The following is a 27,362-nucleotide window of genomic DNA, read 5'->3' on the forward strand; positions in this document are numbered from 1 at the left end:
TTTCACTCACTTCTTCTAAGAGTTTTGCCTCAAGCAGTGCAAAACTGCTCCCCGTGGAACCTGCAGGAATTCCCACAGCAGACACTCACAGCATCCCTTATCTCTTAACCTTATTTCCTATCCAGCAACCTCAGGCTGAACTCTCGGGAACCCTTTAAGTGCCAAAGTTCACTTGGACCTAACAGCCCAGTTCAGCAAATTTAGGCAGTACACACAGCTATCCATGAACACCTGTTCCCTTTAATGCTTATTAAGGAAGAAGTAAAGGGGTCACAAGACAGGAGTGAGTGGCGTGCTCTGGTCCATGGGGTCACAAAGAGTCGGACACGACTAAACAACTAAACAGCAACAACGAAGAGGTCAGATGCCTTGCACTCTGAAGTGGCAAGTGGAATGAAAGGGGGAAGGATGTGTGTAAAACGATGTATCCAAAATGTCCAAAGAGGGCAAGATAAAAACAATATTGATTTTCAAAAACTTGAACACAGAAGTAACAGAGAACTAATAACCAGGCCGTTTGCTCCTTTTACCTCCTCTCTGCTCTTTTCTAGAGTATACCCGCTTGCCTTCACAAGCCATAGATGAAGTCAATCACTCCCATCGGGCCAACAAGTGTCACTGTGGGGTCCACATTTTTATCCTGCACCATTATGGTAACTCCCATGTGGCGCTCATTGCGGCTGCTGGTGGCACCAGGTGCATTTATCTGGGAGACAGTGGCAGTGGGCTGTTTCCCAGCAACCCTTCTCTCTCTCTCTCTCTCTCTCTCTCTCTCTCTCTCTCTCTCTCTCTCTCTAAAAGCAATACATTCAAATTGTATTGGCTTCTTACTTAAATTACTTAAGGCTGCCATGCTCTGTACATTTGCCTCTTGACCACAGAGGAGCTCAACTCTGAGTACACGTGCATTGCACTGGGCTGTGAATTAGTTAAGCAGATTGCTTCAATTAACTAAGAGTTGTATCAAAAGTAAGTAATACTCCAGAGGAAACCCATTGAAATTAATGACCACAACTTAGGTCCATTAATTTCCGTGTGTACTCTGAGCAGAGATGTAAAATTTCTGGAAATTTTGAAGCCCAGAAAAAAGCCCATGAGCAACAGGGATGACCTCTGTGGGCACAACCTTCAGCTTAGAATAGTTTAGAACAGCAGCAACAACAACACTTTTTGACTCCTAAGGTTCATACTGCAGGTTATCACTATTTATTTTATATTCTGCCCCTCTAAAAACAATTCAAATACAGCTCCAGATTTGTACTTTAAAAAGCTTGTTGAAAGAAAAATATATTCAGCAGTCTGTCCATTATTTAACAAAAGGGAATTCCAAGGGACTGGTGCCACAACACTAAAAGCCTGATTCATTGTGTGGAATAGACCTCCTGATGAGAGAGTATCTGCAGGAGGCCCTCTCATCTGGAGAACATAACAATACTGTTGCTTAAGTGTTGCTGGGTCTTCATGCCCCCAATTCCTGGTAGCAGGAAGTTTCATGTGAAAAACATTTGGTATCTCCTGTCCCTTTCATTCTATTTTTTAAACTTTTTTTTTGAGGGGGGGGGACTTACAGGGCAGCTGAGCATTGCTTCAAAGTGTAACACTGGGGAGACCTCAGCCCCCCCCCCCGGCCATCTTGATATGCCCAGCAGCACTTTATACATTTATGCAAATCTGTGACACGAGCCTGTGCCCTGAGCCCTTTAAGTACACCTGGCCATTTGCCTCAGTTTTATTTTGAACTAACAAAATGTGCACATACAGAGAACACAATGCGATAATTGAAAGGACGCTACATAGGGCCTGCCTTACACTCTTGCTATGACAGAGAGTGCTACTGAAATGCCACTAATAAATAAAACTAAATAAAATATATTGCTCTCATGCCTCACAGGAACTCCTACCTTAGCCAGAAGAAACAATAGCACTTTGGTGCTGAGAAAAGCAGAGAGTGAGTCGTGCTTAAGAATAGAAGCCATAGAAAGAAGCCATTAACGTTCACAGATAGTCACTTTTCCACCCAGGGGAATAATAGTTTTCACAATGTGAGGCAGTATAAATATATATATATATGTTTTATTAAACTGTTTGGAAATGGATTCTTTGCCCAGTGAAGATTGCTGAGCAGGCTTGGGAGGAGGCAGGGTGTAGGGAAGTTTGCCTACATTCAACAGATGCTGATGAGCTTTTGAGAGAAGTGTTTCTATAATTTGAAGGAAGTGTTACATCCTATTACAGGGGTCACCAAACATACCGGGCCGGAGGAGTGCACACCCATACGTGTGTGCACACGCTATTTCTGGCGCACTTCCAGATCGCAGAAGCACTGGAAATAGCTTGTGCGCATGCGCACGGGCCTCCTCCGTCCTGGAAGTGCGCCAGAAATTACGCTTGTGCATGCGCGCAAGCTATTTCCGGTGCTCCTGTGACCCGGAAGTGGGCGGTCGCACGACGCCACACCAGTCAGAGCGGGCTGCGGGGGTCACTGCGGGCTGGATAAGTGAGTCCTTCGGGCCGTATCCGGCCCCCGGGCTATAGTTTAGGAATGCCTGCCCTATTACTTGGGGTCAGTTTAAGTATTTCACATTTTCATCTCCAACTTGTGCAATTGAGCAACACGTATGTGTGCAACACTCACAAGTGATGGTATCTCTGTGGGCTAGAGAAAACGTAAAACCCCAAAGACCAAGAAAATGTTGTTGTAGGGTCACACTTTGGGAGCAGTTCAGATATAATGCTAAACCATGGTCAAGAATTCCCTACCTCAGAGAACAACACGGCAGTAAACATTCACCTGAACTGGGAGCTGCTGTAGTTTAAACTGTAGTTTACTGAAACAAACAAGGATCCGAAACCATGGTTTGATCTTGGACATTTCAGTAAACCATAGTTTAAACTAAACACCGTTTTTCTGCGTTTGGAATGTATAAAAACCCATGATTAAACAAGGAAGGAAATATTTTCAAACTCCCTCCTGGAGGAGCAGAGGGGATGTGGAAATGCTTGAACCCAAGCAGGCTCATTCACTTAGTGCTAAACTACAGCTCACTCATATCTGAACCAGAACTGTATCTCCCCATAGCTAAGACAAACTAGGATTCCCTTTATAATACAGAAACATTTCCTAACTAATGTCAATCCTTGTTTCCAAAACTCACATCAAGCTGGGAACGTAAGTAGCATTAGACGCAGTTGAAACCTGTCCCAAGATTTCCATAAACTGAGATGTTTCTCTGCAGAAGAGGAGGGACTGTTTTTTTCCATGGCTGGCTCATTATGTTCTGCACCAGCCCAGAGCAGTTATAATGTTACATGTGAACCGACATTAAAAAAAAAGAAGCACTGGCATGTCATTTAACTTCTTGAGCCACTTGTAAATTTTATCTTTGCAGCGAGACGGTTCCCTTTCATATTTTTAGCAGTTTTGTCAGTCAATCTCTGCCCTGCCCTGAAGAGCTGTTGCCTCATATTCTTTATCAGCATCTCCTGGTTTTTCAGATGGCATTTCTCCCTCTCACCAGACCTCAAGCAAAACAAGGCCAGGCTGTATAATATAGGTTTTGCCCTAGGGCCTGTTTAGCATAATTTCCAGCTTCTTAAAAAGAAAATAAGCTGAAAACTGAGAAGTTTCAGCACTTGTACAGCTGCTGATCTTGCTTCCTTGGGGCATCATTTACTTCTACACCTTTTGGCATTCTGAACAGAAGTAGAACAACCACAGTTAGGAGAAGGATTTACATTGGTCATCTTGCAAGTTAAACTAACAATACTGGTACTTTCAAATATGTCTTCCAATTTAATTTATTACCTATTTATTTAATAAATTTATACACAATATATAGAAATCTCTAAGTACTTTGTAAAAAAAAAGTAAAATCACAAAGCTAAATATACAAAAACAAGCAAAATGCATGCAGCATACAGCGAAAAACCACAAGCAAAATTCTGAAACAACTTACTGAGCAGTGAAATTAAAATAAAAATAAAAATCGAGAAATGCCTGAATAAATTTAAGTTTTCAATTAGTATCTAAAACACATCTCAGCGGAGGCCTCTTGTACAGGGGTGTTCTAAACGATTGGGGCCACTGTAGAAAAGGCATGCTTCCACATTGTCACTTTTTGTAATTAAAACACACACAAACCTCTGTAAGAAAATTAAGTCTGTGATGAGTTCTTTCTTATCTTTCTTATTGAAATTAGGACTCATGAGTGTTTAACTTTTGCAGGATCGTGTCCATTAATTTATATAGCTCTATCAATATAATAGACAATATGATAAAATATGCAAAGAAGCAAGACTGGCCTGGGTTTATCGTTTGTTTTTAGGGTTTTGCTTTTTTTACTGCCTAAGTTTTATTAAGATTTTGCCCATCCCATCCATTTTTGCCTTTACATATGCTGAAATGTATATTTGTAGCCCCTGCTACTTTTGTGATTGTGGTTTGCATTAAACTAAGTTAATGTTGTATTTTAAGTTGTTGTAACCTGCACTTGGACCTTAGGGCAAAGAGCAGGTAATAATTAACAACATAAAATAACACATTCAGTTGCTAATACTATCAGTATGCCAGTTTCTCATAGTGGTGTTTCTGTATCTGTTGCTTCTGGTTGGCCAGAAGGCTTTTGACAGTGTCTGCTGGCATGCAGGGGACATCACTCAGCCCCTGTCCTACCCTGATCCAAAGGTGTGGCTCTTTCTAAGACATATACATAGCTGGTGAAGGCAGACTTCAAATGGAGACAGCTCAGATGGTTGCTTAGTCTGCATTCATGGACTGGCCGGCCCTGCAAGCAAATGGGGGGCATCTCTTGCTAAATTGAGGTGTGCTCAAAGTCCCAGTACTACCAGTTGCTAAAAGTCCATTCTATAAAAATGCAACCTGAGGCTGACAAGAGCTGGAGTTCGACAGCATTCGGAGGGCACCACAATAACTATCCCTGGTGAAGACAATATTGAGCTATATGGAACCAGTGATCTGACTCACTATAAGGCAGCTGTCCTAAAGCCGAAAAACAGACAGCTAGGGCAGACACAGGCACACCCAGCAGCCATTCTGTACCCAGACAACACTGGAAATAATTACTTAAATCATGAAGGTTGAAGCTACTCCAGCATAATTTAGCAAAAGTGAAGCAAGATGACAGTAGAACAGCTATTAAACATCTCCCGAATAACAATACTAAGAGAATCACATTATTGGCACCATCTTCAGTGCAAAAAGTCAGAGGCACTCAGGGGACTAACATTGATCTAAAAGCTCCCCACAATGTGCACACACATACACATCCCGCCCGTCATCCAGAGCTCTTCATGTCGTTGCTACCAGAATTTTCTTTTTGAATAAGCACTGCTTCAAAATTAAAGTGTGTCTCCAGTGGGCTGGAAATGCGTTTGAAGGGTCAAACAGAAGTTCTACACACAGTCAGCATAAAACTTCAGGAACGGAATAAAAAAGAGACACAAAACCAGTGAAATGGTAAGGTGGCTTAGGAGGACCTGTGTTTGGATGGACGATGTGGAGAAGGTCCTTTGACCAAAGGAGAAGGTCAAAGCTCAAAGGAGGGGGCAACTACTGTCATGAAACGTTTGAGGCAGGAAGCACTTTCCAGTTTCACAATCATGCAAAGTGGCACCATCTCTCTATTTATTTATTTATTTATTTATTTATTTATTTATTTATTTATTTATTTTATGTTGCCAAACTTGCTAAGATGCCCCATAGTAGATACACCCTGAGCATTGTACAAAAGGAGAAAAATATTAAAGGGGGGAGGAGACCACAAAAATCTAAGAACAAGTGGTTTACAGTATAATATAAAAGCAGATTTAACAATGAAAAATAACTAAAACTGTAACAAGTAGTAATGACAGCTTTAAAAGGCAGTAGAGTTTAAAAGCTTGGAAAAACAAAAAGGGGGGCTGAAGACATTAAAATAGGTCTGGGGGAGGGCACTGCATAATTGAGGAGCCACTAAGGTCCTTCCTCTTCTAACCATCCACTGTTATCTCAGCTGGTTGGGGCACTTCTAAGAAATTACAAGCACCTGACCCACTTTTTGTTTAAGTCTTCACTAAAAAGATTTATGCAGGCTGGCAATGCCACCCTTAACAGAGTCAGAGGGATTCTTTTCACATTTATACACCCGCCGCCATCCACCATAGAAAATTCACTTGGACAAACAAGACACGTCATGGGACTTTTCAGCTCTGCTGTATGGCCCTAAATATATGAAAGGTTTTAAGCCAAAACAGTTTAAAAAGAGAATTAAAGAGACTGATTTCTGCCCTGCCCTGAAGTGCAATCTATTAGCAGCTGTTCTACCTAGGGGAGACAAGACAGTGGAGTCCACTTCATTGGCTTGTCTTCCTGCTCTCTCCCCAGTAATTTTACATACAGGCAAACACTCCCCCCGCCCATTTGCATGGAATTTGTGTTCCTGGTCATCACACACATCAGCAGAGCAAACATACTGTAAGCCCAGTCTGCTCTGCCCCATTATGTCCCCATTCCACCCTTTTCCGGGTTTCCGAACACGACCCACGCATGCACGGTTGCACATGTTTTGAACACACACAAATCAATGGTTTCCAGTAGTGCCAGAGTCAGCATGTTTTCCCTTTCCTTCCCTATATATTTCTTTTGTGTCACGGCCATTAGTTTGGAATCCTGCAGGCAGGGCTGCCTTGTTTTTTTTTAGCATACGAGGTTTCATGGGTCTTAAGAATTAACCAAGGTTCATGAATTGTAGCTGTGTAATTTTGAAGATGCAGCTTAATGACCTATGTTTAATTATTATGTTTAACTTACGGTGGACAATTTGGATAATCAAATAAATGCTTAAAAAACACCCACATCCTATGTAAAAAAATACAAAACTTCTGAGAAAATTCACAGGACAGTTCTTGGGGTATATGCAAAGCTCTTGTAGGGTCTAAGTAAGGATGATTAAAACTAAATATTGCCCTATACAAACCGAGAGCATGTCCCTTAAGAACACAGGAAGCTGTCTTAGAGTGAATCAGACCAATGGGTCCTTCTAACTCAGTATTGTCTACCAACAGCAGCTCTCCATGTTTCAGGTAGGGGTTTCTCCCAGCCCTAAGTAGAGATGCTGGGGATTGAACCTGGACCTACTGCACAGAAGGTGGTTGCTCTACCACTGAGCTACAGCCGTCTCTCAGAACACGCTCTCGTGAGGCTGTAGACTGAAGGGGGAGATCGATAATGGTGGTCATGATTTTGATGAGAGTGTTAAGCTGGTGTGCAAAACATTGCCAGATGTCCATTGTGATCAAAACCTTCACGAAACACTTCTGCACGTGTAAGGAAACGGGGAGTAAAATCTGGAGTAGCTCTCACAGGCTTGACACAAATAGAATTGTTTTTTTAAAAGGGGGCACACGCTGCAACTACATAATTAAACTAGGCTCAGGACATGGTGATAAACTGGGTATTATGAACAAGGAGATGATCACTATGTGCACACACTAGCACAATAAACAGTGAATAATTCATAGTCAATTCTGAAGATAGAGTATGCATCACTCAACTTGTGGGGAACGCAGGGGATTTCACTGGTATGATTTTTCTTTAGGGACAATGACAAAGTGCCACTCGCCAGCAGGAAACTGAAGCACTGAACTATGTTCCATGTGCCATAAATCAACACTGCAGCCTACAGGATGTCTCTCTGGTACCAACATACCATCAATTTTTCAATAACCCCCTTTAAATAATGGAAAATGTGAACAGCGACAACAGTAATGAAAAATGAAATGTTTTGCATGCCAAAGACTCCAGAATAACACAGCTAATATGGTGAGCCTGACAATGAATTGGTGGTCTATGTAAAATGCTGGGTGTTCCTGAAGCAACTGTACCTATTTGGTGCAACCATCCACCTTAGCTAACTTACAACTTACTAAAACATTTCAGATATGTGGGTTTCAATTTGGTGCTGGAAAGTTTAAACCAGTTTTGTACCTTGAGCTAAATCCGCTTTATTTGGAAGTAAGATCCACTGGTTAGGAGCAGAGGAAGCTGTCTAATACCAAACCATAGCACTAGTCTATCTAGCTCAGCATTGACTGGCTGCAGCTCTTTGGGATTTGACACGGAGACTTTCCAGCCCCATCAGGAAATCGGAATCACAGTTCTTTTTTCTTTTCTTTTAACAAACATAGGGAGGTATGGAAAGGTCAGCAGTTGTAGCAGAACCCTTAGAGTTTCCTTTAAAATCTGTTTGGATGCTTTGCATAAGCAGGAATTGACGTTCCTGCTCCAAAGGAACATCTAAGGAGTTTTACTAGCCCAGGAAGGCTAGTGAACTTTCTCACAGGGTCCTGTTCAACTCTGTTGCCACCATTTTTAATTTTTTTTTAAATTCCAAGATGAATCTGGAGAATTTTTGTTCTGATTTCTCATACACTGCCTTGGTTGGACAAAAAGGCTTTATAGAATTACTAATGTTTTGCCTTTCCTCCTGAAAAAGTCAAGGCTGGAAGAGGGCAATCACGGGAGACGATGTAGGCAAAAGTGACCCATAACAGGACTGTACTGCTACTGAATACAGGTCCTCAGAATATAAGCAGCTCACTCAGTACAGAAGGGAAGTTGTCAAGACATGAATATTTATACCAAAAATAGCTAGCCAAACCAGTGAGTAGGTGCTCTTTTACTCCTAAAACCAGTAAAGGAAATTTGATGACTTCCTCAATTTTTGTTTTTACATTTGTTTTTTACAGTGTGGAGCAGTGGTTAGAGACTGAGGTTCCAGTCCCCACTCAGTCTGGAAGTTCCACTGGGTGACCTTGGACCAGTCACAATCTCTCAGCCCAACCTACCCTCACAGGGTTGCTGAAAGGATAAAAAAGAGAGGTATATGCCACCATGGATGAAAGGTGGGATATAACTTCCAAGTAATCATTATGAGTGTAGCCATTTTATTTTATTTGCCAGATTCAGTAATACAGTTGTACTTTGGCTCCCGAATGCCTTGGGAGTCAAATGTTTTGGCTCCCAAACAATTGAAAACTGGAAGTGTGTGTTCTGGTTTTCGAACGTTCCTTTGGAAGCCGGACGTCTGACAGGGCTTCCAATTGGCTGCAGAAGCTTCCTGTAGGCAATCAGAAGCCGCATTTTGGAAGTTGAATGTTGCGGAAGTCAAACAGACTTCCGGAACGGATTTTGTTCGACTGTACTTTCTACAGGGGTATAGCAATAAGGGCTGGGGCTAGTGAATCACTTGAACTTCACCCGTTATCTCCCACTTGGTGTTACCTATGTTGTCAGGTGCATAATTAATTAATAATTCTATACCGCCCTTCATGCAAGGATCACAGGGCAGCTTACATATAAAAACACAAAAATACATACCATATTAACAAACGAAGCCAATACCCCCAAAAAAAGTTTAAAAGGCCATAGATTGTTTAGATTCAGGTAGGTAGCCGTGTTGGTCTGATGCAGTCAAAATTAAAAAATTAAAAAATTGTCCAGTAGCACCTAGATCAACTAAGTTTGTTCTGGTATAAGCTTTCTATATTTCTATAGATTGCTTAATTAGCCAAAGGTCCGGGAGATAAGGAATGTCTGGCACCTAAAGATATATGTAACAAAGGTGCCAGGTGGGGCTTCCTGGAGAGGACATTCCACAAGCGGGGAGCCACCGCAGAAAAGGCCCACTCTCATGTTGCTATCAGATGATAATGGCAGGGTCCAGGTTGGCTACCAGAAAAAAATCCTGCTGTTTTTGGGCAACATGCTACCAACAGCCAGCAATGCATGCTCAGAAATGCAAAAGTGCCCTTCTAAACCTGGTTATGGGCCAAATGAACACTGAGAATTAGACCTAGCAAGTGCATGTCTGAATCCACTGTGGAGGGTGAAAGAAAGCTATCAGTTTTGCAACAGAATGTTTAAGTTGCAAGTTTAAGCTCCTTTGGCCGACATTGTAGCTTTGTTCATTAATGCATTAACAATAAACCTCAACGACAGGACTTTGGACATAAACGCCCTAAGATTGTAATCAGTCAACTGGGGCATTGGATTCTTTTGACATCTCAATCGCATCAAGCAGTGAACCTCTAAGAAATGTCAAAGGGTAGTGGGTTGGCTGCAATGGTACAGAACAATGGTTAGGTCAAAGCAACCTAGACAAGTTGTATAAAAGCTGTGCTAATGCATGCAGTGATGTTTAAAGCAATGCTTTGCTTATTATTTGCAACTGAAGTTTTTGCTCTTACTTTATTTCCATTTTGTGATCGCCACAAAGCATTTGGAAAGGCAACCTAGAGGTTCACAGACCGAGTGTAGCGTATAGCAAATCTCCCTCCAACGCAATTGTTGCTTAAATGGTGCGGGTGTAGGATGGGGGTGAATCTATAAGTTAATTGAAGTGGAAATTAGCCCATGTGTTAAAAACAAGCCACTCCAATCCACTGTACTCTAAAAAGAGAAGAATTATTCGTTTATTTTCCTGCTGCTGCATGTTCAAGATATTTAAACCAACAGTGTGATTAAATATTAAAGGATGCTGCTATCCAGGGTGTGAAATTCAGTGGGAAAAAGTTCCATCTGCCAGTGCGGCATGTAATTTTTTTAGACATGATGTCCAATAATCTGCCACCGACTGTCGCTATGGATTCCACTTTATGTGATGTGAAACCGTTGTTGGAAAATATCCTCCCCCAAGTAAAAAGCAAGTGCCAGAGGGCACTTCAGGAAATGAAAGCCCCTGCGGGTCCCAGCTGTAACAACCCACCAATCTATCCCCACCTTTGGCAAGGGGACGGGAAGTCAACTCCCTTGGACTACTAGCACCATCTTGGTGTTGTTTAAGTGAAACCGTGTGCTTCTCCCTCTGTCCCCAGGAATCCCAGCAGCTGCCCATATTTAAAGTGCCTGGTCTCAATAGGGATTATATTGGGACAACCAATGGCTTTCTCCACACTCAGAAGTCTGCTGTCTTTTTTAAGTCTCTGGGAATGCACCTTCTTACAGTTTTCTATTTGGATGCTTTGTTAAGAAAACACACACACAATTAAAAACAACCTGGAAAATACCAGAGAAGTGTGTACGCGCTCTCTCTCTCTCTCTCTCCCTCTCCCTCTCTCTCTCCATGATGCTCCTGCCCACTAAAAATAACCTTCTTAAACTCTCCAAGTTAAAATGCTTCAAGAACACTGCCATCTTCACATATTTATTTATTCGAAAGAATTTAATTGCACCAGGATCATGGTGAACTAGACTGGAATTTGTTAGTGGCAGCTAAAAACAAAATGTACTCTGCAATGGCATGACTCTAGACCTCCCAACTCTTGAAGAGAATGATGTTCAAGGATTTGGATTCTAGCCTTAATTGCCAAATTGACAGACTTTGTCCACTTATGTGACAGGTAAAAAGCAACAAGCAACCCTTGAATAAACTTGGACTCTGTTTATTGCCTATGCAATTTGACCTGGATGTTAATTCTTATGTGACATTTTCAGGGGTTTAGTGAAATTATTTGATATTATCCTTTGCAATTAAGTTTTCCAGTGGTATATACAGTTGCTTGTTTTGTAAAACACAAGAAGGGCTGCAACCTGGTTAAGGCTGAAAACCTATACCTGCTTACTTTTAAGTCCCATTAAACTCATGTTTTACTTTGTTCAAAAGGACTGTGAGAGTTCACAACACAGATAAAGCTGGGCAGGTCAAGGAGGAAAGCTATCAAGAGGCAATTCACAAATAACTACGTATTCCCCAGCTCCCTCCTCCCTCCCCCGGCAATGCTCAGGAAATTCCAGCAAGCAAATAGCACATGCAATGCACTCTCTCTCTCTCTCACACACACCCACACACACCCACACCCACACTAATAATAAGACACTTCATTGCAAAAAAGATTGCGACTAAACATTCCATTGCAGCAATTGTAACCTAGGTCTAAGGTGCCATTTGGTGATTAGCTTATATATCTGAGTTTCTAACACTAGGTGCACTCCTGGCTGAAATACTGGAGAGCTGCTGCCAATCAGTGTAGACAACACTGAGCTAGATGGACCAATGGCCTGACTTTGTATAAGGCAGCTTCCTGGGAAATCCAGGCTCAGGGAAATCCAATGGTTTGCAGACGTACCCCTCCCCCGATCAAATAAAAACTTGGGGGGGGGGACTAAAGTGGTAGGTAGAGAAGCCTAACAAGGACTGACTGACTGGTACTCTGAACAGGAGCACTCCATGCTGCAACATTTTGTTGCAGGTCCAACTCTATAATCATTTTTGCTTTCGAGAGGGGAGCTTGATGGGGACCAACTTGGAAGTTCATAATCCTCCAGAAAAGGTGCACAGTCACCCTTCTGAGATGTTATCAAAAGTAGAGAAGCTGGACAATCCATACCTGCCTGCATTAACCATTAGCGATAGCCAACCAAGCAAAGAAACCTAACTTGACAGATTAAAAAATGATGCAAAGCAAGTGAATAAATACCCAAGTACACTTTACACAATGAAGTATCAAGTTTAAAAATTTAAGAGCTATTATTTCTCATGGCTCCATACTTAATAGCATTTCAGCCATCCATTTCATGTCTCGTCTCACCGCCGTGCTGATGGTAAGGGGATGCTGTTGTTGATAAAAGCCATTCTCGGTGGGACAGAAATTGATCTGAGAAGTGGTGGAAACTTTCCACTCCTTCCTTCGACCAAGGTTTGAAGGAAGGATTTAGTGACCTTGCAAGCACTGAAGCGGGTTCCTTGATGGAGGCTTCAGGAGGCCAGAGATTGAAGCAAAGCTATCACTCAACTCGGCAACTTGAAAGATATAGTCCGCAGGCAATAATATGCCCAGAGCAATTTCTTCTCTCACCTCAATACTGGACTTCAAACCGGAAAAATGCCACACAGAAACCATTTGCTCCTCTATTCTTAAATAGCAGCTTTTTCCTTGGATAGTTAAGATTTTGTACATTGTGCACTGAAATAGCTTTTGATTAATCTCCTCAACTAATGACTCCTGAGTGAGTTTAGCAGTCATGGAATAAGATAGGCCCTCTTATGGACAAGCAGCAGATTAAAGCACAGGAAGCCAAGAGTAGGAATAAACGGACAATGGAGGGGTGCAAAAAGTGGATTCCCCCAAGAATCAGTAGTGGGGGCTGTGCGGTGAGGTGGCAATTTGCTGATGACACCAAATTATTCAGGGTAGTAAGACCAAAGTACAGGCGCCCCTCCACTTATGCATTTTCCACTTCCACATGACCACATATACATGCGGCGCCAAGAAACAAACAAATTGACTGGCCACTCCTACCTGCGGCCCATATCCCAACACTGTGGGGTGCATGTCCACAAACACACATGCCAGCCCTGCCCTGGCACCAATCTCAATGTGTGAATGGGCAGCCAGCACATGGGATCAGTGCCTACCCGCTGCACTGCTGGGTCCCAAAGCGTCTCTTGAGGGCACCCTAGAGGGCTCAAATGACTAGCCAAATATCTCAAATATCATCTGACCACAGCGAAGTATTTTGAGACTAGTGTTGTATAGATGACAACACACCGTTTTTACTCCATTTGTTAGGAATGGAAATAGCAAGGCAAGTTAATCTCCCACCCCTGGCAGCAGTCAGGGGGCAGACCCAGAAACGGAGCAAAGCTTCTCCCACTGACTACCTGCTATAACTGCAGGAATATAAGATGCCTTATGCCATGTCAAACATTTAGCTCAGTACTGTCTACACTGACAGGAGACCCTACAGGAGACCCTCCCAGTCCTGCCTGGAGATGCCAGGGATTGAACCTGGGCCCTTCTGTGAGCAAAGCAGGTGTTCTACCATCAATATATCTTCAAGATATATTTCTAATTTTTTAATTTTAATTTTACTTTTAATGTATTTAATCTTGTTGTTGAATTGTATTTTTACTAGTTGTTTTATATTCGGTGTTAGCTGCTCTGAGCCCGGCCTTGGCTGGGGAGAATCACTAGCTAGTGGGTAGGCAGGCTTAAGCTCATTTAAATCAACTGCTCTAATTGTGCTGGATTTAGGCCACCGTTTCATAATAACTGTTTGTTTATTTTTCTTTATATTTAGCCATAGTTACAAATCTGACAGTTATCTTCTTTGTTCTCTAATATTTATGCTCTAAAAATAGTTGGCCATTCTCCCTTCTGACGTGATTTTCTTTCCTTTTCCCCTACCCCCTCTACCTTTTCTTGTATTAATCTGATTAAACTTCTGATTATATATTATTTTTGATCTTATGGGCTGTACAGTCCTACTCTGAGTAGACCTACTGAAAAGAATGGACATGATTAACTTGGAGCTACTACAGTACTTTCAATCGGTTTACTCTGAGTAAAATTTAGTTGGCTACATAAGAGCCTGCTGGATCAGGCCAATGGCCCATCTGGTCCAGCATCCTGTTCTTACGGTGGCCGAACAGTTGCCAGTAGGAAACCAGCAAGTTGGGTTCAAGCACATGAGCCCTCTCCCCTCCTGCTGCCTCCAGCAACTAGTATTCAGAAGCAACCTATGAGTTGTGTCCAGTGTTAATCCTACTCAGTGCAGACCCTTTTAAATTAATGACTATGACTAACTTAGGTCTATTAATTTCAATGGATCTACTCCAGGGGTAGGCAACCTAAGGCCCAGGGGCCGGATGTGGCCCAATCGCCTTCTAAATCTGGCCCGTGGATGGTCTGGGAATCAGCATGTTTTTACATGAGAAGAATGTGTCCTTTTATTTAAAATGCATCTCTGGGTTATTTGTGGGGCATAGGAATTCGCTCATTCCCCCCCCCCAAAAAAATAGTACAGCCCACCCACCACATGGTCTTAGGGGCGGTGGACCAGCCCACGGTTGAAAAAGGTTGCTGACCCCTGATCTACTCTAAGTAAAACACAGTCGGATACAGCTCTATATAGCTAGATACTTGAAGACTGAATCCCAAATCCAAACTACTGGAAACAAGGGCATCGTCTGGAACATGGTGACATTTTGTACACCACTTTTTAATTTCTGTCAGGCATTATTCTCTCTCCTGTTTAGTTTCATGCCATTAAAATTAGATTAACTTTTTGTATTGTTTTATGCACTCTTCCATTGTCTCTCGAGACAGACGGATGCCAACTGAACTGAACAACTAGATATATTGTTTTCTTTGTATTTATTTATTTATGTTATGATTCGTTATAATGGCTTCTCTTTTCTCATTTTTTTTCTTATTCAATTTCAGCATGAACATAGATACTTATATCTGAGAAAAAAGGCAAAAATATATATAATTGCATACAAGTAATAGAGAAGCTGGAGAAACGCAGAAGCAAAGAAAACAGAAGAAAAGGATAAGGAAAGGAAACACAGCAATTATTTGCAATTGATTTACCGGGGGGGGGGGGGTGAGCAATGTAATGTTGCAATGATTTTTTCTTTTCTTTTTTGGCACTATATAGATTCTTACAAGAGGTACATAATCCAATTATTTATTAATTTTTTATACCACCCTTCCCCCACTTGTCGGGCTTATAGTATGGTATGAAAAAAATACATTTTCATACTGTTGATTGAATTGTAGAGTGTTTGAGGACCGGAATATTCGCAGGGAAACCAAAATGATTGTTTACAAAGCTATTGTACTACCAACCTTACTGTATGCTTGTGAAACATGGACCACTTATAAACGCCAACTCCTTGAAAGATTCCATCAACGGTGTCTCCGGAAAATTTTACACATCACTTGGGAAGACAGACAAACTAATACCAGTGTACTGGAAGAAGCAAAGATCACCAGTGTTGAAGCAATGATTCTTCAACATCAATTTCGTTGGACTGGTCATGTTGTGCGGATGCCTGAATATTATCTTCTGAAGCAACTACTCTATTCCGAACTTAAAAATGGAAAGTGTAATGCTGGTGGTCAACAAAAGAGGATTAAAGACTGTCTCAAGGCAAATCTAAAAAAATGTAGTATAAATACCAACAATTGGGAAACACTTGCCTGCGAGCACTCCAGTTGGAAAACAGCCTTTACCAAAGGTGTCATAGGCTTTGAAGACACTCGAAGTCAGGATGCAAGGGAGAAATGTGCTAAGAGGAAGGCACACTTGGCAAATCCACACCAATGTCCTCACTGTGGAAGGATGTGTGGATCCAGAATTGGCCTCCAGAATCACTTACAGACTCATTGTTAAAACCATGTTTATGGAAGACAATCTTACTCCGTTACGAGTGATCGTCAAAGAAGAAGAAGCATTCTGTAGTGGAAAGAGACACTTTAAAAGCTTTCCTCTAGTAACACATGAACAAACCTTTCAAGGAGGAGGAACATAAATGAAGGAGTGTAAACACAGAGTATAAAGCAAGGGTCTGTGTTCCAGTCCCTCTTCACTTTTAATTCTTGCCAATGAGAACAGTAGTTAAAAGTTTATTATGGGTGTTTTCATTTTAAAACCTCGTTTTGTCTAAACATGGCCTCAATTGCCACACTCTGCTTACATGCTCTATATCAGCACAAGATTAATTACCACAACTACTGTTACATGCTATAGCAGCTACAGTGTCTGATTAGGATTGGGAAGATTCGGGTTCAAATCTTCTCTCAGCCGAAACTACTTCACAAGGTTGTTATAAGGATAGAGCAAGTAGGAAGAGAAACCACAACCACCACCTTGAACTCCTTGAAGGAAGGATAGGATAAGAACTAATGTGCTTATGTTCATGTAGTTGAAAAGTTTAATTTCAAACTCTGGCCATACAAATACTTTTTACATATTCTTTTCTCTCTCTCCCTCTCCCTCTCTCTCTCACACACACACACAAAGACAGACACCATGGAATGTTTCCCTCTTATCTGGCTATTGTCATTTTACTGTCTCAAACTTCTTAAAAACAAGCCATCTCACTAGGGAGGAAATCAGTCAGCATCAGGCCTAGTGGGGAAACTCTGCACTTGCTCAATGTCTGTGGCTTTTACACAGTTCCAGATGTTCCGTGCATTAATAATGCACTAACTCAAACCCTCTTTTTGAAACTTTAGAACGTGCAAATTGCATTAAAACCTCTTTGCCCTCATTAATGGTATTGTTACAATCCCAGTACTCTGGAAAATGTTTTTTTGGCATTTGTTTAAACTTTGTGATGTTGCCATTTAAACTTTGTGATGTTGCCATTGACTCACTTTAACAGCCAGTATTCAAATCTTAATGCTTTTAAACAAGCCTGGCTAAACAGACTACCTTCTTTTGTAAATTTATTGATGTTAATTCATAAAACTCTCCTCCCCCCCTCCCTACCCACTTTCCTGATCATGAAATAAATAAATATTTGAATGTTTACCCAGGTATTTAGTAAACCTTAAAGCACACAAGGATGGTTTTACAACGTAAATCCAGCACACGTTTCATCTTGAAGGAAATTTTCAGAACAAATGTAATGCTTTCTAAACGACTTCAAAAACAAATTAAAATGCAGATTTACGGCTCCTTCAGTCTGTCCACCCATTCACCCCTCCACATTCAAGAGTTGGGTATCTTGGTTTCTACTGTACTAATATCTTTTAAAATATCTGGACTCTATTAGACAAGAGCAAGATATTTGGGAGGAGCCCATTTTACCCTTGATTGATCCAGTAAGATGGTTTAATTGGATAAAATTGAATTGGATATGAATTTTCGGTGTGTTTGTTGCACCAGAGAAATTTGTTGTTTTCACAATTCAAACTGAAGTACCTGATACCTGATCAAGTATCAGGTTTTGAACCCAAATGTTCCCGCGAGCTTTTAAAGAGGCAGCAAAGAATAGTGAATGAAAGGTAAATGGTGGGTGAGTGGAACAGAACAAAAATATTTTAAAATAAAATAAAAAGGAATGGAAATGGGAGCAAAAACTAGGGGTTGGGTTTACTTTGCTCATGAACGTAGCCACATATGCAAAAACAGATCTGCAGGAAATGTTTATGTAGAAACCAAGCCATAGGAAAGTTAACTTTTTCATCTGATAGAAAGCTGTACTGCTGGAAAACTCGCAATCAGCCCCAAAATGCAGCTTTGGAAATGTTCTCTCTCCAAAGAAAAATTGGCAGTGCAAGTCAAGTGAGAGACCCCCATTTTCAAAACTGAAAGACCAATTGTGCCAAATGGCCACCTAAGAGAGCCTCCTTCAATCCTGTGCTCCATTAAACAGGAATGCTTTAAACATGACATGTATGCATCAAATCTGATATCTTGGAATTCTCTTCAGCTGGAGATCCTTCAAAGTTTGTGCAAGATGTTCTTATGTAGCCTGGCTTTCAGTGGTCAACAGTGAAGGGTTTCTCATGTTTGCATGTGAGGCACCACCCCACCAAGCTCAGTCTGTTCTCAGCCAGCCCCTGCCTGCCTGCCTGCCTTCTTACTGGCAAACCACTCCAAGGTGTGGAATTCTACATCAGCTTCCTCTTCCTGAAGTCTCACAGACTGTCCTTGCGGAATTCAGCAGGAAGATGGGAACAAAACTAGAATTAGTTTGCTCTGCTTGTCATTGGCTCTGGCTCCACCTGCTGTTGGGCTCCCTGCCTTGTACCCTACCATTTCCAATAAGCAACAGCCATTGCTGGTTGTCAAGGGCAGGATAGTTATTTTGTATGGTGATACCCACACCATGAGCCCTTATGTTGGGACAAGCTACAAGCCCAAGAAATAAAATAAGCATTTTTTGTCCTTCTGTCCATTTCTGTCCAAGCTAACCTCTCCACATCTAGGTGATAATGTCCCTTGGTTGGATAATGAACATGCACTGTGCTCAGCTTTAAGAGGCAAAGGAGTCAAACAAAACCATTGCCTGAAGTGTAAATTTAGCCAAGACTCAGGAGAAATCAGCTTCTATCAAGGCTCAAAACACCTTCCTAATGCTGATGCCCAGCACAGCCAGGGAAGAGAAGAAAAGTCGAATCCTGGATCCAATCAGGCAGTGTGCCAAACAATAAAGTGAGTAGTTCGGTAGCAAAATGCCCCAAAATGTTATTTCAGACATTTGTTAGCAAGCAGCCAAATATGGCAGAATGTGAGACTCTGTAAACAACAAATGCCCCACTCACCAAGTCTCTGTGTATCTTAGATGGGTCCCTCCCACCCAAATACTCTGCATATGTGATTTCAAGTGCCCATCCCAGCTTGGTTGCCTGCCTCACCAACTGCCCCCCCCCCCAGCTAATGTCACAGGGTCCCAAGGGCCCAAAGCAGCCTCTCCCACAGATTCAGAACTTGCCCTCGCTCTGCAGAATTGCTGTCACCTCACATTGTCTTCTAGCTTAGCTGGGAGCCCCAGACACTAGGCCAACCCAGTGAGGTTCTGGAACATTTTCATTAGGTGTGGGAGAATTTTGATGTGAATACTTGTGGCTATCACCAAATGTGCGCACGCATGTACTTTTGGACATTTATCCTGGCATGTGGAGGGGGGGACAGGAGAAACCTGCATAGGCCCAAGAAATCATTTCCCCCTATTCTTTATCTTTCTGGCCCATCTTCTGTTACATCATTTACAAAAGCCATATTTGGCTTAGCGAGATCAGAACATTGACAGTTTAAGAGCATTAATGCTCTTTGGTGATGCACGGTTTTTGTATTTGAAGTGAAATTAAAGTATATTGTGCACCCTCTCCCTCCCCCTTTATGGCTTGTTAAAACGTAATTCCAGAGTGTATCTGTGAGGTGTACCTTATTAGCTTTTCGGAAAATAAAGAACTGATTCCAAAACAAAACAATTAAAGCAGCCTGCCCTAGAGCGCAGGTATAATCAAATCTCTCTCTTTGCTAAATGTTTTATTCACATGTTTTAAATCAATACTCTCAACCACTCACCATCTTTCTTTGATCCTCGCCACCCCACAAGTCATTTCATAATTATTACTTTTCTCATTTTCAAATATTCCCCCTTTCCTAAAATGTAGTTTTGGATTCCACCACCATGGGGAAAATATCAGCAATTAACTTGAGGAACTGAAAACATTGAAAAGTTACTAAGAAACTACTGAGTACCCAACTAGGAGGAAACCACAATTCATATATTCCATCTCTGCAAAGGGAGGCGTGGAAAACTCACAAGGCTGAAAAAGCAGCCTTGAAAGTACATTCATCATTATGATTTCCACTGGTGGGACTTTTTAACCTACAAGAACTACTTCTGTCCTTCTGCAGGTTGTGCCTACTAGGGATATAAAAGGAGAGAAATGGCAAGACTTGTGAGGGTGGTGGCATAGATGGTGGTGAAATATGCACAGATAACCTAAGCATTTTCTGCCCCTGCATCAACAGCTGGTGTCTGCCAAGGCCTGGGACACAGTGAGCACAGATCTATGAGAAGTCATCTCTTTCATGGTCTGCTCCTAGAACAAAGAGGGCAGGCCCAGGGCACTGGCACCATCACACAACTCTCTGTGAGTTACATCCTATTTAGAGTAGACCCACAGGGGTGGTAGCCAATAAAGATTTACTCAAAGAAGACCCATTGAAATTAAAGGGCCTAATTTAGTGATGCCTATTAAATTTAGTGGGTCCATTCTAACATTGGATACAACCAATGCAATTTTTCTGGAAAAAGAGGTGCCGGAAATTACCATGAACGCCTCCCTTGTTTTCTTACAATGGGAATGGTGCCCACCTGAGAGGTGCCATAACTGAGTTCTAGCTCAAAAAAAGCCCTGGATACAAGCCAACAAAATTCAATGTCAAATACTTTTAGGGTCTACTCAGGGTATGACTAAAACTGAATAAAAACTGATCCCTAATTTAAAATACCAAGGCTGTTTAAAGAACCATTCAGTGCTACAAACATTCAGTAGAGTCTTCCCAGATCTGCTCCTACTTACAGGGTGCGTATCTGGTATAGCACCCAATGCAGTACAAGGAGCAGTTAGTCAGAAGGCGGAATTGGCACATGCACAAATGCAAACAGAGCAATCCATGTGTACAAATGTTTCATATTTTTGGATCTTGCCCAAATCAACAACCAAGCAGGAATGACATTAATCAAGAATGGTTTAAATGCTGAGCAGCAACAAAAAAATGAATCACATCGAAATGTTTTCACCACATTGTGACCAGCCACCATGGAAAGTTCAATCATCAGCGTGATGGATCATCCCTGAAATTTATAAGCATTAGAATTTTTCTCCTTGCTGGTTAACTTTGACTTTGATATGACACATATTGAATGAATCATTCCAAGATACAGACACTAGGCAGGATGCATTTAAATGCAGACAGGTCGGCGACAGGCACCCTAATGACCCTTATCTTAATCTTGTTTAAAAGCACCTTAGATTTCTGAGTAATCTTTTCACTTTCTGATATTCCCCTTTATAGGGTGTGCTTTCAGGGGTTGCTACCGATTTTACTAGAAGTGTTTTTATTACTAACATCAGTCTCCCCTCCTGCTGTAATGCATTCAACCTTCAGAATCCCGTCTCTCGCCGCAATTTTTTAAATAGTAGAAATTAAAGTTCATATCTATATACGTGCACATAAAAGCTGTTTTGAAGACTTGCAGAGCTTTTGAAGCAAGTGTTATTAAAAAGCTGCTATTGGGTTGGGGGAGAGACAGTATAATTTAAATAGGTGAAACAGTCAAAATCTGGTCACTCTTTCTGGAAAAAAAGGGAGGGAATCTAACCATATAAAAATGGAAAAGCACTATTGCACTGTTTTATGCATGTTATTTATTGCCGTAGCCATCAAAAATGGGGTTTTGTATGCTCAGGACTAGACAGAGACTGCAGAGACTTTGGAGGCTCTCCTACTAAATTCTAGACGTAAATGAATGCAGTAATCAATATCAAAGCCTGGGAAGGGAAAATGACAAAGCTATCAGTTCGTAATAAATAGGTGGTTATATAAGCTAGCACTGTGTACAACCTGACAGTTGTGGATCTTTTAAAAACCCTCTTTTCTTAAAAAAAAAAAAAGATTTTAGTACATTCCTTTCTTAACTATTGTGGCTTATCATCTGCTTGCTTAGCCCTTACCCTCCCATCCCGAGAGAGAGGAGCCTTGAGCTCATTTAATCTCTCACAACCCTTCTCCTTCCCTCTCTAAAAAATTGCTATAAAAGATAATAAATCACTGTTTGATACCCTTGGGGTGCAGCAGACAGAGACTAACAGCTTGCTATGCTGCACTCATGTGGTTAACATTAAGCACAAGTTTAAGCAAATCAGAATATGCAGCTATAAATACAAAACTCATACTCCTAATATTGAATAGGAAAGCCACATGTCAGGCCGTGGTACTTTCAGGAATGGGTCGAGGCTGAAAGCCAGTAGTGGGGAACCTCCAGCCTGGAGGGCTAATGGAGCCCAGCAAGGAAACTCATTTGGCCCACAAAACCATTTCCTCCAAGTTGCACTTAACACACTGCATACCTGATATCATATATGGTGGCACCACAATACTGAAACTAGAGAATATTAAGAGATCCTCTGAGATCCACCGGGTCCCATCTCTTTAAGCATTCAAATACATACTGAAAACTGTTTTTTGTTTTGTTTTTCAATGTGTTTTTCTTCCATTATTCAGTGCTTGGTTCTTAGGTCTGCTGTTATAAGATTTTGTTTTATCTATTGCTCTTTCTTATTGCTTTACTCTTATGCTGTGTATCTGAAGAAGTGCACGGAAGCTTATACCCAGAACAAACTTAGTTGGTCTCTAAGGTGCTACTGGACAATTTTTTAATTTTTTAATTTATTTCGACTGCATCAGAGCAACACGGCTATCCACCTGAATCTACTCTTATGCTGATTGTTATTGATTGATTGTCTAATGGCTGTTTTTTTTAACTCTCCAAGCAGGTATGGTGTGAGCTTTCGGACAGAAAAGCAGAAATGAAAAGGAACAATAAATCTAGTCTAACCTAGTCCATCTGCCAACACATTTCTCTGAGGCACTTCAACACCCTGAAAGGACCCTGATTCTCTTCCTAATTTTCAAGAGCTTCCCAGCTTAGTCGGCCAGTGTCTTTCCTGCCCACCACAGGACTGACTATTTAGTGACTTGGCTCCTAAGTTGCACAAGTGGAGGAGTAGGTGCTGCAAACTGCAGAATCAATACATATTCAAAATAAATTGGTTACGTTTTATTACATTTTTACCCCACCCTTCATTCGTTTAGCTCAAGGGGCAATCCAGCATTCCCATTCATCTTTTTAAAAAATATTTGCAACAACTCTGCAAGGAGCATAGGAACGTGTCATAGACTTAAGTCAGACCAATTACTCGATTTAGCTCAGTACTGACAACACTGACTGGCAAGAGCTTTCCAGGTTTCGGGCAGGAGTATCCCAGCCCTACCAGGAGATACCAGGGACTGAACAGGCATATTCCCTACCACTGACTAGTCCAGCATCGACCAGTGAGCCTCGTGGTAGAGTGGGAATTTGAACATATAACTCTCTAATCTAAGCCAAATCATTCCACTTACTATTCCATCCTGGTTCTCTCTAGATATCGATCTATACTCAATGGCGCACACTCTTAGCTGTTTATTGAAACTTTCAAAGGGACACACACACACACATTCTTTTTAAGGGAAAGCAGCTGAATAGGTGGCACAGCAAAGCTGCTCCGAAGCTGCCTAGAAACTCTGCATCCTTTGCCAAACGGACTTGGAGCCAGAGAGCTCAATACAATTATGGCCTGGGTTCAGCAACAAATCCCAGGTGTGCAGGTGTATTGTTTTAGACCTCTCAGCAGCCTTTTGATACCAGGGTCCACAAGGAGCTGTTGATGCACCTGTGGGCCCTCGCAGGAATGGTGCACTTGAGTGGCTTCCTTTCCCTCTCTTTGCTCCCTGAGGGTGGAGCCAGGTAATTGCTCCTGTGCCCAGAGGAGTTCTCTCCTATGGATTAAGGAAGGTTTCTATGTTGTCGCTTTCCTTTTGCCCTATATCTGCTCAAATGGACTCCGCAAAGGGAGGAGGGGGACAAAGTGAAGAAAGCTGAGATTTCAACGACAAAGAAGAAAATATTTGCCTTCTGATATAAGCATCCTACTTCCATGGGGAAATTTGCAGCTACTGACGTGTTTAAAAAGGTGGAAGGCACAAGCAGGCAAGAAACAGGTTGCTTATCTATAACAGGCTAGTGGTGCTAGTGTTGCATAGTGGTTAGTGCTGGATGAAGAGTTGGGGCTAGAGGAAAATATTAGTATGAGAAAAAGGTGCTCTGTAGCATTCTTTGCACATACACACTCCAGTCACTTTCACCTGGGAAGGGCCCTTAAAAAAGCATGAAGTATCCTGGAATGGGAGAGTGGAAATAGGATTGGGGGTGGGGTAGGGGATGTATCACAAGGCAACTCATCCCTCAACTGCAATTCTTTCTCTTCCTGCAGCTCTCCAATAAAATTCAATCCCCTGTACTGTGCTACTCTGGTTAACAACTAGTTGCATAATTTCCTGGTCACCTAGCCCTAATCTTCAGCAGACAAGAGCTGCAAAGCAGTCTATTCATAACCATTTGTCCCAACCTGATGCCCACCAGATGTTTTGGAAAACTCCCCTCAGCCCCAGCCAGTATAACCAATGCCCAGGGATGATGGCAGCTGTAGTACAAAACTAATGGGAAGGTAAAGGTAAAGGGACCCCTGACCATTAGGTCCAGTCGCGGATGACTCTGGAGTTGCGGCACTCATCTCGCTTTACTGGCCGAGGGAGCCGATTTACAGCTTCTGGGTCATGTGGCCAGCATGACTAAGCCGCTTCTGGTGAACCAGAGCAGCACACGGAAACGCCGCTTACCTTCCCACCAGAGTGGTACCTATTTATCTACTTGCACTCCAACGTGCTTTCAAACTGCTAGGTTAGCAGGAGCAGGGACCGAACAACGGGAGCTCACCCTGTCGCGGGGATTCGAACTGCCGACCTTCTGATCGGCAAGCCCTAGGCTCTGTGGCTTAGACCAGTGTTTCCCAACCTTGTGCCTCCAGATGTTTTGAGACTACAATTCCCATCATCCCTAGCTAGCAAGACCAGTGGTCAGGAATGATGGGAATTATAGTCCGAAAACAGCTGGAGGCACAAGGTTGGAAACACTGGCTTAGACCACAGCGCCACCCGCGTCCTTCAATGTACTAGACTGGATAAACTTGCATTAGAGTGAATGTGTTGTAAGTATGGGAATCAGCTCTCAGCACCACCAATTATATGATTCAAGCAGGAGAACACAGCATGATATAAATGATGTTATTGTCATTGGACTATTTACAATTGAAATGTTGCTGAAATGTAGTCATGCAGATTAAAAGCGACTAGTGTGAATGCAAAAAAACCTGGAACAGATCCCAGGCTCAAATTCAGAGGCGTCAGATAAATGCAAGGTATTTTATGAGACGTGTTATGTTTGCATGTCTGCACACATGGCTCTGGCAAGTATTAATGTGAAAGGAGTCACATATTCAAGTGGACTCCTTTTTCCTTAGCTGTTGGTTTTACAGTCCAATGTGGTCACCTATTGGTTATTTTCAGTAACTGCAAGACCTCCTTTGATTACTGCTGTCCCTAGAGAGCAGGCAAAATGAAGAATGCGTAGCCTCTTGACACCAAGCAAACATTGGGAACTGGAAAACATGCAGGGCAAACCTTTTATCCTTTTTATCTGCATTTCCATAATTATTATTTTTTACGTTTTCTTCCAGAATCCCAAATATTAGCAAAGATGTTCTAAAGCATAACAAATAGAAGGCACATATGGACACACAAGTGCAAGCCAGTGCAGGAAAACGTATTTTTTGTCTCCTAAACTGCTTCTTTCAATGCTATCTCTGACATAACCTGATGTGATGAACCGAAATGAGGTCAGAGGGCTGCATCCTGGCTGCTCTGATTTGAGTGATTGATATGTGTTTTGTTGTTGCATGGTCTCGATGGAACGAGGGACTAAAAGTCCTTAAAAACACCAATTACTTTCAAGCTGGCATGATGTGAGGTCCAGATGATCACAGACAGAACCACTCAAAAATTCAAAAGGAAACATGAAATAACTTCACAGAATTAATGCTCATGTGCAAAATGTTTCTGGGTTTATGTGAAGAATGTTTCTGTTCTTCCAACAAGGAAAGCAGAAGCAGCTGCTGAGGAGAAACCTACGCTAACATTGCTGGCCAAATATCAGAAGCCAAATATAATTATCAGTGAATTCATTACACATACTAGATTGTATCTAATGTTAACCATAGAGTAGACTCATTAAATTTAAAGGGACAAAGTTAGTGAGGTTCCTCACTTTCAGTGGGTCTGCTCTGAGTATGATTAACATTAGATACTGTACAACTCACCATTTTTAAAAGCACCATCATGAAATATCATCAGTCATCAGTTCCAGCCAGAGCTTCTCAAACCCTGTCCCTGGGAATTTCCCGACATCTTGCAAGAAGTGTTTGAACTTCACAAAAATTTAACAAAGGCAAAACAAAGAAGGCTGGCTCAGTTATTAGCATTTCGAATCTCTGTCCAGGTTTAGGAACAAGTTGGGTTAAAAGAAAAGGGGTGGAGTATGGCCCACATCTGATCACAGACGTGTGTTTTTTAAAGCTTACAACATGGAATTAAAAGAAGAAGAAACCTATGGGGTCCCCAGGACCATCGAACTATAAAAGTAGAATACAAACCATTATAGCTCATTCAAAATATGAACACAAAGCACATAGAGTGAGGAATACACAATGTTATTAACTGCCTGTGCCTCTTATGAAGAAGCTCCCTTATGCTGCTGGTTTGCCAGCTTCACTGGATCCCCAACTGTTTCCAAGCCCAATTCATTGTGGGACTTCTTAAGCTTGGAAGTCCTTTGTTGCTTGAGCCTAGGGTACCCAAAGGACCACCTTTCTCCAGGTGGACCCGTCCAAATCTTTTCCCAAATGACTTTCTTCAGATCCCCCACTGGGTAAAGATGCAGCAGGTAGCTACTGAGGGAAGGGTAATTTCGGTGGTATCATTCTAGCTATGGAATGCCCTTCCCCAAAGAATCATGCCATGACTAGCACCTATTTTAACACCATTTCAAAGATCTTATGACTTTGCTAGGCCACTTAATTTGTTCCTGCTATGGGCTGAGGTTTGGTTTTGGATGCTGCTTTAATATGTTTTATTGATTTATTGTGTTGTTGTTGTTGTTTAGTCGTTTAGTCGTGTCCGACTCTTCGTGACCCCATGGACCATAGCACGCCAGGTACTCCTGTCTTCCACTGCCTCCCGCAGTTTGGTCAAACTCATGTTGGTAGCTTCGAGATTTATTGTATGTGTTTTAAAATAATGTTTATCTTTGTTGTAAGGGATAAGAGATGACCTACCGTACTTTATTCTTATGTGACAACCTCTGGCAATAGCTTTCTGATGGTAAGAGTTGTCT

At 41.8% G+C, this 27,362-nt stretch overlaps 1 protein-coding gene across 3 annotated transcripts in view; it reads right to left on the reverse strand.

Annotated features, from left to right (window-relative positions):
• The window catches only part of BRIP1 (BRCA1 interacting DNA helicase 1), a 112,982-nt gene that overhangs the window by 36,763 nt on the left and 48,857 nt on the right, over nt 1–27,362 (reverse strand). The window lies entirely within an intron of this gene.

Source organism: Zootoca vivipara, chromosome 14 (assembly GCF_965207765.1).
Source record: "Zootoca vivipara chromosome 14, rZooViv2.hap1.1, whole genome shotgun sequence".
Classification (NCBI taxonomy): Eukaryota; Metazoa; Chordata; class Lepidosauria; order Squamata; family Lacertidae; genus Zootoca; species Zootoca vivipara.